Genomic DNA, 18,255 nt, shown 5'->3' on the forward strand with positions numbered 1-18,255 from the left:
TACAGTGAGGAACACTGGATACAGAATAAAGCTGATATATGACTATATTGACATGTATAGAAAGTGACCACAGACAGGAATACTGGTAATGCAAGGCCTTCCACAACCAGGTATGGCAGAAAATGGGGTAAAACATCAGTGTTGTGGATAGTTACAATCAGATAATTATGCAAGTGTATTACAAGGTCACTAACATGATCTGCATGCCAGGATCAAGGTTGGGGGCTGAAAACAGTTTGAACATTAGGGATGTACCCACAAAATAGCTGCAGCTCACAAACATTGAGGAGTTCCTACTACCCTTCAATGATGACAGTGTGAGAAAATTAATACCTGGTGGTGGATTAGATGTGGGAGTCAGGCTGATCAGGACTGCCTCAGTGTGTGTTGGTGTTACCCCAAGAAAGTAGTGGCAAATGCCATTCCTGCAGGACATTATGTAGCACAACATCCTGGTGTATCACACATGATTATCTGCAATAGTGTTGCCAAGAGATATCAAGATTGTAGTTCAGAACAACTGCACTATACCACTGCCTGAGTGTCTGTAGAAGTTGCCCCATGTGCGTAAAGTTACATGCCATTCCAATATGACACTGCCTAACACCTCTGCACAGTGTACTCAGACACACAATTCTACATTTCTATCTCTCAGGATATTGGGCCTGCAAAAGAGACAGCTTGTAGCACAAGGCATGCATGTGCTCATAAGCTATGTATATACATGGGATGTTGAAATCTGTTTACTGCACAGTGGTAGGAGTAATGTGTATATTGGCTTACATATTATTATGTTACCTGTATGCATTCACAGGTTCCTCTGGGAGAGGATCTGGCACTACTAATCAGCACATGCTTGACGCCAACATGTCTACAGAAACTGACAGTAATGGCATCATGCACTTGGCACAGTCAAACGACACAATGGCTCTGCCAGCAATGCTAACAGTAGACAGAGCATCCCCTTCTTCCACAGTTGATGGGACTGTGGAGTCCCAGAATGAACATCATAGCAACTCTACTTAGTGTATTGCATCCTGCCCATGTAAACCCTACAAATGATACACAGTCCATACCAATGCAGCCAACATCAGAGGGCAGCCCTGCCTCTAAAGTATATATACATGTCATTGGGGAAAGGCAATTGGTGTCTGTCGGCTACCTGAGACATGATTATTCTATAACCTGGATGCTACCATTGACATCAGTCAGCAGATGTGCAAGGCTATGATCAAAACATAGAAAGACGATAATCAGACCATGTCAACACTGATCAGTGTGCTGCATGGCCTGTGTGAAGATCTTCAACCACTGCAAGGAATATTGGAGGAAATGCAGGCCATGACAGCCCATGTGGCAGCCATGATAGAGAAAGAGAATAGGACAAGAACACTAATGGTCAGTATGATGTAGTAGCCTTTCATATGACAGGCCGTAGAAGGAGAAAAATGCAGTCAGCACAGAGATAGTGATATAAATAAAATAAAAAACACAAAATCACCAGCACATCACCAGAACATCTTCTTTTATTCAGTTAGCGATCTGGTACCTCGGCCTTTCGCCTTCATTATTGAATGTAAGTTGTCTGTGTTAATTAGGATGAATAAGTATATTAATTAGCTTAAAATGTGAATGTTTTGTGATCATGAAGGTGAAAGGCCAAGGTACCAGATCGCTAACTGAATAAAAGAAGATGTTCTGGTGATGTGCTGGTGATTTTGTGTTTTTTATTTTATTTGCTTGCTTGCTGGTGTTTCTTGAGTTTGAGTTTGGAGATATTTCACTATCACTTGCACCGGTGTTAAAATGTCGCAAACAGCTGGGACTCCTGGGCAGCTTAATTTGCCAGAAGGCATTCTTTTTGCGGATATTGTGAGTGAACGAGAAAAAAAGTTCACCTTGTTGGATCCCTGGAATGTTGGTGGAAATCATGATTCAGATGGGCGATTTCAACATTTGGAGAGACTAATGGCCAAAGAAGTTGCTCTTTTCTTGGACACTCGACTTCTGGAGAAGTATATAAGTCTAAACCTACCTCCGAGGGGGCTATGTATTTATAGGCTCCCTGCTACTCAATTTTTGGAAGAGGAGAATGACCTCTTCGAGGAATGGAAGAAAGCATCTCTGGATTGTACCCTGAATAGGCTCCGTATTTTGGTGAAGTGAAACATGAGAGCACATGATAAATTAAAGGCAGAAATCTTGCACTTACAGGACGAGGTAGTTGAGGAGTCTTGTTATAGAGTGCAGATTTCTAAAATAAATGAAAAGATTTCTAAGCTTGAGACTGATATTATTCAGCGTAAAAGAAATAAACTAATAAGGGACTTGAAAGATTATGAAACAGGGATTCTTTCTTCGTGGCAGCGTGAACCAACGTGAAGCAGGTCAAAGGTTAGAAGCGGTTACCATAAGAGTGTATCAGCGTCTTCAGCGGAGCAAAATGTAACTAAACATGTTTCTAAAAATGTAACATTTATTGACTCTGCAGCTTCTTTAATTTTAGAGGCTGAGGGGGCTAATGGCACTTCAGTCTCTCCAATAACTGAACACTCCTTTCAGGCAAATAAATCTGGCCGGGGGAGAAATGGCAGAAAGGGCAGAAATCACTTCAAGTGATGAGCAGCAGAGTGAGTACAATGAACGGACATTTTTTATAAACTTATCTGATTTGAATCTTTCAAATGATATGAAAGCTGTATTATCAAGGGGTAGTAAATTTGTACTCACACATTTTCCTTCCTTTGCTGACTTGTATTTTGAGTTAAAGGCATTCAGCAGGACACTGTACTTAAAAGTTTTCTTTCAGAAAAATGATGTAAACTCTGTTGAGAACGTTCATTCTAATAGTTTTAGTAATGAATTTGATGAGGATTTATTAAATATGTCAATTTATGACTATGATAATGCTGAATCTTTCTGCTTGGATGAATTTACTGAGAATTCTAGTTGTTACCACACTGGCTATGAAAAGTTAGCATTACCTCATCTGGTAACTGATAAGAAATTTCTACTGAATATTAAGGCGCCTGCCATCTCTGTATTTTTGAAAGTCTTGTTTAAAGAAATTTCTGTGACATTATCTGAATTTTTAAGACAAAATAAATGTTATAACTTAAGCAAAAATTAATGGTTTGCTCTTATAAGTATGGAAAAGCAAAAAACTGAGTTTATCTTTAAGTGTGCTGATACAGGAGGTAATTGGGTTATTTTAAACAAACAGAATTATTGTGGAATAATGGCTGATCTGCTGAACAACACAGAAGAGTATAAACGTTTAATTACGGACCCAATAGCGGAATATAATGATGCACTCTTGACTTTATTAGAGAGAGGTGAACACTTTGGTTTCTTCGATCATGAGGATATATGTAAATTGTATATTAAGAAACCTATTACCCCTACTTTCTATGCTTTGCCTAAAGTGCATAAGTGTTTGCATAAACCCCCGGGTAGACCTATTGTATTAGGGGTTGGTTCTTTTCTAAGTAATGTTAATATTTTTTTGGATTTCCACTTAAAAGCACATTTAAAAAAGGTTGTGGCGCATATTTCGAATACTCAGGACTTATTAAGTGAATTGTCTCAGATCAGACGGCAAAAAGATTACTATTGGGTTACTATTGATGTTAAATCACTTTATACAAATATTAATCTCAGATGGGGTTTGGAATCAATCATGGAGATGTTGGGTGATGGACCCAGAACTACCTTCTTGATTAATTTACTTGAATTTAGTTTAACTCATAATTATTTTTCTTTCAATAATGAGTTTTTTTCTGCAGTTAAAAGGTACGGCTATGGGGGCTGCTTTTGCGCCCTCATATGCTATTATTTATATGGGATTCTTTGAGAGGAAATTTATTTACCCAACCCTGTTTTTCAAGAACAATGTTATATTGTATAAGCGTTTTTTAGATGACCTTATTTTTATCTGTAAGGGTGATGTTAGTGATTTCTTGGATTTTTTTTGAGATCCTTGATAATAATGAACATGGTTTAACCTTTTCTTATGAAATAAATAGGGAACATATTAACTTTTTGGATGTAACCTTGTTTAATGATGGAGAATCTATTGGTTTTAGGCCATTTAGGAAGTTAACCTCAGTGAATATGTTCTTGCATGCTACTAGCATGCACCCTGGACATTTATTAGATTCCTTACCTTTTGGTGAATTTAAAAGAATTTCTAACCACACTAGTGACAGGAATGAAAAGGCTAACGAATTGGATAACGTTTTGTCAAGATTAAGTGAAAGAGGTTATGATAAGACTCACCTTTTGGAATGCAAGTGTAAAATTTTGGGGGATCTTTATGATGAGCCAAATCAACACTCACACTTATCAGATAGGAATGAGAGATTTGAAGATAAAATGCATGATGTAAGGGAGAATGATGATGAAGAAAAGCTCTTCTATGTCACTAGATTCTCTCCCTTTTCGAAGGAATTAACTAAAATAGTGACAAAATATTGGTACATTGTTAGTGAGGATGAAAATATTGGCCATTTGTTTCCAAAACATATTACTTTTTCTTTTAAGAGGGGAAAGAATTTGAAAGAATTATTAAATTATAATTTTGTGAAAGGGAATCATGTTAATAGTTCACCATCTGGCACTTTTCCATGTTTTGCAGTATTTGTGACAGGGTTAAGAATTTGAATATAATTAATGGTATAACATTTATTCCTAGGTTATACTTTAACTGCAGATCGTTAGAGGTAGTATATATTCTGGGTTGTTCTTGTGCTAATGTTTGGTATATAGGACAAACTAAACGTATGGTTAGAATTCGGGTACTAGAACATTTAAAAGATATTAGGAACCGGAGCAAAGTTAGTCCTGTTGCCCAACATTTCCTTGCTAAACATGATGGTTCCCCTAGCAGTTTAAAATTTTGCGTACTTGGTAAGCCTCTTTTAACTAGAGGGAGGGACTATACTAATAAATTACTTGAATTAGAAACTAGAATGATCTTAAAGTTTAAAACTTTGAAGCCCTTTGGCTTGAATCAGGAATTGGGTATTTAACAACTAATAATAATTGTATTATCCAACATTCAATAGTAAATAATTATTTATTTATATTTATATTTAATTTTTTGTAGTGAAACACTGATGGAATAGTGAATTTAATTTATGTAATATGTACTGTGTCACTTTAAATGTTTAATATGAATCAATTATTGAATGTAAGTTGTCTGTGTTAATTAGGATGAATAAGTATATTAACTAGCTTAAAATGTGAATGTTTTGCGATCCATGAAGGCGAAAGGGCGAGGTACCAGATCGCTAACTGAATAAAAGAAGATGTTCTGGTGATGTGCTGGTGATTTTGTATTTTTTATTTTATTTGCTTGCTTGCTGGTGTTTCTTGATAGTGATATAAATGCCTGGTAACTCCAATGGTCACAAAAACTCAGTACGGTGATAACAATCCACAAGCCAATAAACATCAACACATCCAAATGAGCAAAGCTGATGTGTTACAGTAGTCTAGTGATATTTTCTCAGAGGTACAGAAGGGAAACTCTCATGCCTTTTTGATATTCAGACAGTCCATTCTACAGCACCACAAATGTGAAGCCTCGACTGCCTGGTATGATACCCACTTGTGAATAAATATTAAAGTCAACAAAATAAGAACCATGTAAAAGCCTTCTAACTGCATAAAGTAAGCTGCACTCATGAAATTAAAAGGAGCTGAAAGTCCACGCTGCTGGGAAACAGATGGAAACTGCAAATTATAAGAGTGAGGTACACAACTGGTCTTATTTGAGATGCATGTTATTTACCAAAAGAAATGGCATAAATTGGAAGAACAGTGCCAGCACAGGATCTGAAGCAAACAAAGCCAGAATATAGTATTATTTGTTAAATATACATTAAAATTAAGCTACAGAGCACCAGGCAGAGAACTCACACAACAAACAGACATGACTTACAGAGCTAGACAAACAGATAATGACAAGGCAGAGGAAACTCTTTGCTAAAAAAACAGAAAATTTATTAAGGGCTTTCAGTCGATAATACCAGCCTTCTTCAGACAACAGAAATTCAAAAAAACAGTCATATGACCCCATTTAAATACCCTTAACTGACTTAATCAATTAACAATTTAAACTCCCCTTTACAATTAAAACTAATAACCAGAAACAATATATATCATTACTCTTTAAAAAGTAAAATAAATGTTATTTAAAAACATTTTCTTTCACCTATCAAACACTTTCAACTGGAAATTGATACAGCATCATTAAGAACAGGAAAAGCTGATGTGTTCAAAAATAATATCCACCACAACTTACGTTGCTCTAAGACAAGATTCCAAGGTCCCCCCCCCCCTAGGGTTTATTGGCACTTGTTCCAAAATTACAAACTTAAAACTATGATTATGAAATTCTTTAATATATTTAACTAATGCACTCATTTCCTTTACTGTGTGGATGTCATAATTATGTTCATAATTCCGCTGTTTGAGCATGTGCTCAGTTTTACCCACATAATAAGCTGCACACAAACAGCACTTAGCAGCATAAACCACCCCTTTAGTTTGGCAAGCAAAATGCCAGAAACAAATACTCTTACTACCCAAAAGTACTCAGTCACATTCCAAGATAGAACTACATTGACTACTCATACCACACTTCCTCATCCTTCATACACATTGTGTTTTAAATAAGGACAGACTATCACACCAGTCTTTAAAATTATCATCATGACTAAATATCCCCAACTTTTCTACCAATACTCTATCTGACCTTAAAAATGCCCAATTTTTATGAATAATATCCATAATTTATTTACTATTCATATTAAATGTAGAAATAAATGCATTTTCTACATTGTGTGGTGCATTACTCATATTGTGCTGTAGTACCGTCAATTATTATATTTATTATGGTGGTCATTATTTTAAACAGGTAACAGGTGTTGCTATGGGTTCACTGTGTGGTCCTATACAGGACATGCTGGAGGGATAGAGTCCTGTCCCAGAGACTTCCTATACTCTGGAGCAAGCTACCCATCTATGTCAAGCAAAGTTCCTCATTAGCATTCTTCAAGAAAAATCTTAATGAGTGGATGGGAAATAGGAAATACACCCCGGGGATCACTTCTGTGTCTCTGCTCGACAGGGGCACAGGAAATTAACTTTCTTGGGTGGTGTACGCCAGGGAACCTTGTTGGCTTGGCTTACTTAGGCCCTTGAGCCGATAGCCTAGTACCTATCTATGAACCTATGAACCTATGAACCTTATGTTGGTGTGGGAGTTATGTTACTTGTTTGACAGTGATTTTTTTAAATATGTTATAATGTATGTCCATTTTCTAGATGATTTATTCATTGCGGGGGGGGGGCTGTTGAAGAGATTCCAGCCTTTATGGATTTTATAAATGCTAGCAATGTTTGTTCTGAGATTCTCATATCAAACAGGTACTACCTCTATACCATATTTGGATATTTTGCTAATGAAATCCAATGCAGGTTTGAAAGCAAGAATATTTTGAAAGAAAACCTGTTTTAATAAGTTCCTGCATTTTTCTAGTAACAATCCTTATCATGTGAAAAAAGGTGTGATAAAAGGACAGCGGGTATAATAGTTACAGATTTGGTAGATTTTCTTGATGAATGCCATTTTATTGGGAATATGTTTAAAAACAGGGGGTACACTGAGGTTATGATAGATGATGTAAAATTTGAAGTGATTAAGAAGAGGTTATCAAGACAATATGCAGTGATACTTTCCCAAAATGCTGGGTCTGTAAATAGTTTAGAAAATATTGGTGTAGATAGTTATATATTACACACAGATAGTGTACGCATGTTGAGGAAAGGAGTGTTACAAGATATGACGGTACTGCAGCATCCAAACAGTAAAGGAAATGAGTGCATTAGTTAAACATATTAAAGAATTTCGTAATCATAGTTTTAAGTTTGTAGTTTTTGGAACAAGTGCCAATAAATCCTAGGGGGGACCTTAGAATCTTATCTTAGAGCAGTGTGAGTTGTGATGGATATTATTTTTGAATGCATCAGCTTTTCCTGGTCTTAAGGAAGTTGTATCAATTTCCAGTGTGTTAAAGCTTGCTAGGTGAAAGAAAATGGCATGATTTTGGAATTTCTGTTGTCTGAGGCTGGTATTATCATCCAAAAGCACTTAATACATTTTCTGTTTTTAGTGAAGAGTTTCCTCTGCCTTGTCATTATCTGTTTGGTTTGTTTTATAAGTTGAGTTTTACAGAGCTAGACAGCCATCTACACCATCTTTATAACTCAGATGTATAGACTTAGTATAGACAAAATGGAAAAGTAGCCCATTAAAAGAACAGTCCACATGCTGCCTTAAGGTTAAACTTATACACTTAGCACAGGAGAAAACTGAAAATACAATGCATCTAAAAATCAACAAACCCTTTTTACAGGGGCAGCGTCCTTCCCATAGCTCCACTCCACCTTTCATATATACTAACTTCAAACTGCACTCAGTTGGAGAAAGAACCAAATACATTTTAAAGTGCATTTTGCTTTTCCATTCTCTCTCCCCATCACTAACATTCCACTTAGTACCATAGCAATGCAGTCAGTTACAGGAAACAATCCTCATTGTCAAACCCTTTCTCAGGATAAGTATCCAGATGGCCAACATGGAGAAATTTGCACTTTTCTGCACTGTAGTGTGATCTTGGAGTTGGTATATTTAGCTGTTGGAGTGTGGGAGGCATAGCACCCCCACCTGGGTAGGTTGGAGATAGTCCTGTGTGTTTCATCGTGAAATGTTGGTCAACTGAATACTTACCCTGAGAAAAGTTTCAGCCATATGATAGTTTGTTAAAATCAGGTTTTGGGCATCTCATCTCAGCGATTTCATCTTTGGGTAAGTGATTTATATATATATATATATATATATATATATATATATATATATATATATATATATATATGGGTCCACTTTGTAATTTCGAAATACTGAAATCTCGAATTTCAGTATTTTGAAATCACAAAGCCACATACTCACATTTCCGAAATTGGCAAAAGCACAAAATTCAAAATACCAAAGCACGGATATTTTGAATTTTGCTTCCGGTGGTACGGAATGTGGATGTTTGGCTTTAGTTTTGTTAAGTTTGTGTGTGTAAGTATGTTGGTTAGGGGTTTAGCATGTGTAAGTGTGTGTTATTACAACTATGTGTGTGTTTGAGGGACTGTAAGATGTGTGTGTGTGTGTGTGTGTGTGTGTGTGTGTGTGTGTGTGTGTGTGTGTGTGTGTGTGTGTGTGTGTGTGTGTGTGTGTGAGTTTTGTTTGTGTTTCTGTTTGTGCGAACTCGGAGTTAGAATATATAAGTAGGGGAGCATGGGGGTGCAGGGGGGGCTTGTCCCTCTGCTTATATGTAGTTTAAATGTATTTGTTTGACTGTGGGGTGGGGGTTGTGTATGTTTATGTGTGTGCTGTATCTGTAGCGTAATTAAGGGATTTTGAATTTTGCGGTTGTGTGTTTTCAAATTTGTGAGTTATGATTGGGTTTTCGGCTTTGTGATTTCGAAATACTGAAATTTGAGATTTCAGTATTTCGAAATTACAAAGTGGACCCATGTGTGTGTATATATATATATATATATATATATATATATATATATATATATATATATATATAATATTTATATATATAAAACTATGGGTCTACTTGATATGGTCGACATTTCACAATGTCAAAATTCATATCGCTGAGACCATATGGTCGACATTTGAAATGTCGACCATACAAGTAGAGCATAAAAAACAAAAACTAACTTACCTTAATGCTGCTAGCAGGGGAGCTTTGCCCCTCCGCCCCCCACACCCCCCATGGAACTTAAATATAGCATCTCCAAGATCGCACTACAGTGCAGTAGTGGAAATCTTTCCATTCCACACTGTAGGGAGATGCCGGTTCCTCGTAGTCGACATTTCAAATGTAGATCATATGGTCTCAGCCATATGAATGTCGACATTGTGAAATGTCGACTATTTGAAGGGCACACACATATATATATATATATATATATATATATATATATATATATATATATATATATATGTGTGTGTGTGTGTGTGTGTATATATATATATATATATACACACACACACACACGTGTGTGTGCGTATGAGTAAGTTCACTTAGGAATTTGTCTTATGGCTACTTAAGAAGAAACCCTGAAACATCTAAAAGATTGACTTATCTTCATAAGAGATTCAACAAAAGTGTCCTTTAGATGCCACAAATCAACCTACTATAAAACAAAGGCCTTAAACTTTCCTAGAAACCTCTAGAAAGACATAAACAGTAAGGATGCACCACAGCCCTGTGCAGTACAATCATGACCACTATTTAACCAGGCACAGATGTTGTACAGTTTCTTGTAGAGTTCTCTAAGCTTCATATCACCTCTTCCCATAAAACTCTACTCTCCTTGAATATAATAGTACACCCTTTCCCTCATTTTATTTCATACAAAAGACTAATAGCTCACTAAAGCATACCTGATCATGGAGACGATTTCAACATCTTTTTTTTAATTATGCACAGCTCATAATCATAAATGTCTGCAATGTGTTTACAACCTATCAGTCACTGTAGTTACCCTGACATTTGGAAAAAATGTAATTATTTGCCAGCTTTCAGAAATCTGAAGTATATGTGTTACTTCAGACCCATCTCCCTCATTCCAGCTTTTTGAAAGATCCTATTAGAATTAATGGATCTCCAAGCCTGTCAGTGCTGATAAAATACAACACTCCGTCAGGGCATCAGGATGGACTCTGGCAAGTACTAAGTACTAACACCATAATGCTTCCATGGATTCTAATTGATGACATTGTCTTGAATATGGGCAGAGGCAATTTGAGATGTGTGGTCTTCAGTAACATCTCCAAGACTTTTAACCATGCAAACTATAAAGTCATCAATTGCTTTTAAAAAGCAAGATTCAAATCAATGACAGTAGGCTGACTTATTTCATATGCTTGGCAAAACTTTTTGCTGTCAAAATGGGCTTATCCCTGTCTTCTTCTGCCCCCCCCCCCTCCCCAAACCAAGAAATACCTCTAGGTTCCTTTCAAATCTTCTTTATCTTCATCTGCTCCTTCCTCTGTGATATCCTAAATGTATAATTAGACTTTATGCAGTTATCTGCCATTCATCACTCTCATGCTTTGTCATCAAAAATCACACAAATCCATCTGGCTCTGTGGTGCAGAGGAATGAAGCCTGCGCTACAACCCAGATGACCTGAGTTCAAGTAGCAGCTCAGTCAGTGCAAAATCCACACAAAGTGGTTTGGAGTAAGTGGCATATGCCGTACCCACCCTGGGCAGGGAATGCTGCATCACTATAAGTAGACCCATTGTGGAGAGGCCATGATGAATAAATACAAGTGGACACAACCTAGAGAGGTTGTGCCATATCAGTACAAGTGGATCCAACCTGGAGAGGCATGCAGGTAGTTCCTGTGGTGATGCAGACAGTTATGTTGCTACTAGGGGTGGCGATAGGTTTACAAATTATATCCTCATTGTCAGAATGCAGCCAAGGGCTGAAGCAACCCTCATAATTAACTGAATGATGAACCCGCTGTATGGTATTTGCCCTTGTACTGTCCTGGACACATCTCTAGCATGGGACTATATACTATCTGAATGGGGAAGGCCTGATGGTCAACAGGCAAGAGGGGTAAGAAGACACGGAAAAAGGATCAATTCAAAGCTGACCTGAATGCTGACTTATTGTATGCAATGTACTAGTAAAATACTCAGTAGAAATAAAAGTAGCTGAAAGTTGCTTGCTTTCATTGATTAATCCATAGCAGATCTGGAACCCAGCTTTAAATACCTGGATGTTGGGAAAGGCTAATCTCTCACATTTACATACCATATTAAACACACAAACCAAAAATAAATAAAATGGGACAGGAAAATGCATTAATTCCTCTCTCCTAAATAAGCAACTGTATCTTATTAGTCCAACTTGAATATGGCCTACTGATAACTCATATAACACAGAAAAGCCACAGAAAATAGAGTTGTTGGCTTATGCACCTGGCGCACATTACACAACATCACTGCTCAGTCCTCAAGAAAAGAAACTGGCTTCTGGTAAAGGAAGAAGATATCCTCTTTACTTCTTTTATCATCAAACTTCTAATATTGACAACTAACCCCCTTATGGCTGTTTAACTAACTATGACCACTTCTGTCCATTTTCTCTTTACCATTTAAGGGTCCATTAAGAAAATAATATTAACCTAAGATGTTTACAAACAAAATTAGTAAAATTAACCATGCCTTCTCAGTTATTGGAGTAGTAACTGTCTCCCTACATCCCTTAAAAACATTTCTGAATACTCAGAATCCCATAATCAGCTCCTTCTGCAGCGGAAAGAAAATGTCAAGTGCTGCTTCTTGTGTTATTCTGCACTTAAAGAAAGCAACCACTGTGTTTTACCATGTCCTTAATTATATGTCTGCTATTTAACCTTCTGGGCAGGTGATTGTACCACATACACAGGGACAACCTGTACCTGTTGACATAGATATGTATACGTGCTGTCGAGATGAATCAATGAAAATACATTAGGCATGGGCTGTAAACAAAGAAGCTTTACTGGAGATGGACAATGGCTGCAGGATCACGTGACTCACTCATCCGTTAGCTTTAGCACCATTAAAGCAACACTGGCATAAATATTAACACATATGGAACATCCTTTGCCAAATACGTTTACAAACTGGCACTGCCTTCCATACACACAGTTGTACATTGTGTAAAGCTTATGATCACTGAAACATCCAAGTGAGTATGTTTCTCAGTTGAAATGTATATGAACTCTGAAATGAATGTTTTCCATAGCAATTTGAGCAATGACAGCACAGATCATTGTCTAACAAGTTAACAAACTTCTTATTGCAGTTCAGGGTTTGATTCTCTGATCCTGCTTTTACCTGCTGCGTGACTCTTAGCAAGTCACTTATTAAGGCAGAGCCTGGTTAAGTGATTTGCTCAGAGTCACACAGTAGGTAAAAGGAGGCTGAGTGAGTGACTTAACCAGGCAGACCCTGCAAAAGGTCCATTTGGATCAATACTCCACCACACTAAACAAATACAAATAAATGTTTTCTCTTGTTCTGTCTGTAGACAGATACACAAATTTGTGTGTTCTTTACTCTTTTCATTATTTATGGTACCCTTAACTTATTGCATCTCATACTTAGACTACGCCTGAAATATGTCAGAACAGTACATTACCCTGCTTATCAAATGTTAAATAAAAATAAAAGAAAATGTTAAGATCTTCATTTTTTATCAGAAGTATGCATTACACTATTTCTTTGGTGGTAGCACCATGCCAAGTCCAAGTATGGAAACTGGGAGAAATCTAAATCAGCACATGACCTTTGAACTTCTTATGGCTATGTAGTTTGGTAACCGGCATAACAATTCAGTTAAGACCAAGACTAGTAGTCACTGGTTTATATGCATATCAGTGAAAGGTCAGAATGTTGCTATATGTGTATGAGTGATAGGACAGAATGCTGGCATACATATCTGAGTGAAAGGTCAGAATGTTGATTTACATGTGGGATCTTCATGGTGTCATCATGTATAATGTCACATGGAATAGATGGATCCTTCCGTTCTAGTTCCAGATAAACCATATAAAGGCAGCACTTCCTGTTACAAAGCCCAGCCTAGCAGATGCACTGTATGCACTATACTCATTTGTATGTCTGCCACATCCTGTAACACCCCGTCTACATTACATCTGAACTTTGCTTTCTGTGTGATTTGTGCTCAAAGACTTTAAGCTCCAAATCACTGACTCATACATGTGGCAAGTGTGTCACCATGATCCCCTGATTATAGTATGTATAAACTTAGATTTAGAAAGGAGGAACCAAAAGAGAGAGAGAGAAAGAAAAACAGAGAGAGAAAGACATTGTATCCTGTTTTCTGCCACATCAGCCTCTGTCAGTTCAAAGTGGACCAATGCCATTTGCCCTACTTTTCCTTTGTTTCATTCACAATTAAGTCACGTGTCACGATCAGCTTATGTTACATCACTGTTTGCACAACATATCTTTTTCTTTTTGTTATCAAGAGCACAAATAAAAGTAACAGAATAACTGGCCGGAGGTAACTGGTGACAGCAGCAGGGAAGGCACTGGCACTCCCAAACATACGTAATAACAAACACGTGTAACATCCCTGAATAAAATCCACTAAGCAAAATGTTACTAATATATTACTGGCTTTAATGATTTTTTTTTTTTTGAAAACGCACTCCCTGCATCTGTTTATAGTGATGAAATATACAATAGTTTATGTTAAACTGTCAGTCTATTTTGTTTGAAGTTCAGTATAGGAAGTATTTTTAAATTGATGTTTGCTTGCATGGGAAAATTTATTTTGTTTCTGCTTTTTATGATGTTTAATCTGCGGTTCAGCTTCTAGAAAGAAATAGGCTCCATCAGCTCTCACAAATCAGAAGTACAGAGCTCTGCAGGAGATTAACTAGGAAAGTTATTAAACTGCTGAGATCATCCAATAAGTTATACTTCAAACAGAACAAATAGTGTGTTGATGTTTTCTCCCCTTTACATAATGTTTTAAATCAGCATAGATTCTCTATTTTCAGTTCCGGTAAGGAATATTTTACATACAGAATTTAATATGGGAAAACTCAGAAAACTATCTGTTAAATAAGCAGCTGTCAGATGGATCATTGTTACTGCATCAGACACAGCCAGGAGTGAGAAGAAAACTAGATCTGACAATGCAATAAAGGTGTATCCCTCTGTGTGTATTGTGTTACATTTTGTACATTGTTATATGAAATCATATTCTCCCCATTGAAGTAATTACAGTAGATACAAGGGGATCATATGATTCTCAAAAAAAATACAAAGATGGAAAACAGCCCTCAAGAAAATGGAAGAAACTTCTGGTGACAGACTCCTCAGAGTTGATGGTCTCTTTACCAAAAAAAAAATGGGGGGGGGGGTATATACTAAATCCAGCAAAAAAATGCATATCTTCTGCAGATGGGGTGATAACAACTGAGTTATTACAGAAAAGGTCCTAAAGAAACTCATAAAACTAAGATGAAGAAAATAATGATGAACTTCTTAGAAATGTGAGATTTTCAAGAGGAGATCTTGTGACAGCAGTGGCTACTTTTTTCAACATAGGGTAGTTTGAGAGCAGAGTACTAAAAGTGGCAGCAGTTACCTTTTAGAAAGGTTTGATGCATTTGCAGGTATGAGAAAAAATACTTTCATGCAAGACCTAAATGAGATCAGGGCTTATTACTTTTAATAAAAAAATAATTAACTAATTAAAATCTAACTGGATACAGAATTTGGGGCACCATGGATTTCATAGCAAGGAATTCATATGTCAGATAAATCCAGTAGGTTTCTTTGTCTGACTGTCACTGGTAGTAGAATAAGAAAGCGTTATGGCCACAGTGTACACAAAGCTTTTGACAAGTTTCACAGTAGATGTCACAGAGACAGCTTATGTAAAATATTTGCTAGACAGCAGGTCATACAAGGTAAGAGTGAACAATGTCTGCTCCAAAACAGCATTATTACTACTAGGTATGGCTCTCATTAATATAATTGCAGAAGGTATAAAAGTCACACAAGAAGGAAGCACGTGCCTATTTCCACTTGATACAAGGAACAATAACACAGCTAATGCACTGGATAGATGAATTGAAAGGCTTAGATAAGGAGAGCAATTTTACTAATATACAACAACTGGACTATGTAAAAGAGGACATTCATGGAACAAAACCTCACGAGAAAGTGCATAACATGTAATGATGTAATACTTTGGAAACTTTAAATTGGTCCTCTCCCCTCTCAGATACTGCTCATACATAGCAGCATGGAAACACCATCAGTAGAATATTATGCCTACTTTGCTAAAAGGATAATGGTGTTTTGTAAAAGCAGAGAATGAGGCTAAAAAAGGCTGACACAGTGTGGTCTGTCTTAAGAAAGATTAATGAGAGTTTCACACCTATTCAGTAATTTAGAATTAATGACACATAGCTCTGTGCATTTGAAAATAATCTGACTGGGGGAAGTCAGAGAGCATCGGGGAATGAACCGCTTTATGGAACACATCATTCTGCGATAATGGAATTGTCTCCCACATGATCTGAAGGTATCCTAGGCAACTGAAACATTTACAAATAAGTTGGTTCACTATTCTGGTAACAGAAAACTTACACTAGGTCAGTGTTTTGAGTATTACAACATCTTCAGGCTCATTGTTTGTGTATTTACGTGTGAGTGGTTTGTGTGTGTGTGTGTGTGTGTGTGTGTGTGTGTGTGTGTGTGTGTGTGTGTGTGTGTGTGTGTGTGTGTGTGTGTGTGTGTGTGTGTGTGTGTGTAGTTATGCATATGTTCATGCATACTGGAAACAAAAACAGCAGAAACGAACCTGGGAATGTTCATAACTGACAATCCAATAGAAACAAGAAATGTTAGTAAATATCAAATAGTAAAGTGTAAGGATAGTTTGAGATACACTAACAGAATAATTGCCAGGGGTAAAAAAGAAGTAATAATATTGTACTGAACTATTTGTACTGCTGAAGGCAAAGATAGATGTAGACACACACAGCCCCCTAAGTGCCCCTCCCCCCTTTCACTGCTGTCTCTCTCATTTATTTTTTAATTTCCACAAATTAGTGCCCACTCCTGAATGTTCACAGTGCATACACGTGTATTACAGTGTAATATACCTTCTTAAAACCCTTCTATCTGGCAAACCATGTTCTCTTGGAAGCAAGATGAGAAAACTATCAAATGGATTTCATAAACTCCCAGAAAGAAGTTCACAAGGAAGATGAGAAGGGTCCATCAAAAAAAATTAAGTAGCTCACAATACAATCACAAACAATACAGTAAGGTAAATGACTCCTGAATATACAGGACACATGCTTGCTTCATTTTGCTATAGGTGATTTTTTAGAAAATTATGTAATTATAGTCATATAAGCACCACACTGCAAAGTACTTGTGACCTTATATGCATTGTTTAAAGTTCTTCAGAGTCACTTCATTACATCAAACCCAGCTCTTATCACACCATTTTATTTAGTTTAATTTAGTTTTGTTTTGTTTTGTTTAATAACTGGGACAGCCCAGCTAGGAAGGATGCATTTTCTGCAGAGACCAGGGAGGGAAAGATCCAACCTATAAGCAATTAAGCAATAATAATGCATTTTTGAATCAGTAAGAGGAACATTAGAGAAACAGAAGGCAGAACAGATTACTACAAATGCATTGAACTTTTGTAGAAGAAACCAGCATACAAATGTAATAGAGAGAAAGCATATTAATAGTGTACCTCTAAAAAGTATATATTATAATGAAGCATTTTGAGTAATTCAAGTTTAGGAATCTAGGGTTCAGTGTGAAGAGCCAAGAAACTTAAATACAGATTTTAAAAGTGCATAAATTATTTTAGATACAATGAACACTAGAGCTTAAATTATCAAAATGGTATATAAATGCATCTCTAGCTTAGGCCTGGGTATTGCTGTAGGGGTGCCCTTACAAAGTTAGAATTTATTATTATTTCTGAGACAGAGAGGTAAATTATTCTGATACATAAATACAACTACTACTACAGAGCAATGTGAATTCCCATGCTGGATGCTGAGAGGGCGCGTGAAAAGGGTTGTATCGCTGCAACTATATTATTTTCTTGCTGCAAGATTTGCTCTGGATTCTAGTCACGGAAAGATTGTTGTTGTTGTGTCTTTCGGCTTTTCCCGGTTAGGTGTCACCACAGCGGAACTCCGGTCTGCTGATGATTGGCAGTTGATTTTTATGTGCTGAGTTGCCAGCCCTAACGCACAACCTTCAACAAAGGTACGTCCATTCGCGCATGTCTCCACGCAGAAGACGCTCTACCTGAGAGTCGAACCGGTCAGCGTCTTACTGTGAGGTGATAATGCTACCGCAGCACCACCACCGTGGATCAAATGTTTAAAATCTTATTCTTGATATGGAGGACTACGTAATCTGGGTCCTGCCTACTTGAAAGAATTTTTCATGATCTATTTTCTGGAAAAGCCCTTGAGATCATAAGGGGAGGGACTTATAATTGTTCCAAGAGCTCAAACGAAATGCTTAGATACATCTCTTTTACATATCTGGTGTCAGTCCTTTAGCATCAGCTGCTTTCTCTGATTAGGGAT

The sequence above is a fragment of the Protopterus annectens genome, chromosome 8.part0, assembly GCF_019279795.1.
Source record: "Protopterus annectens isolate FY-2018-M chromosome 8.part0, PAN1.0, whole genome shotgun sequence".
NCBI classification, from domain to species: Eukaryota; Metazoa; Chordata; order Ceratodontiformes; family Protopteridae; genus Protopterus; species Protopterus annectens.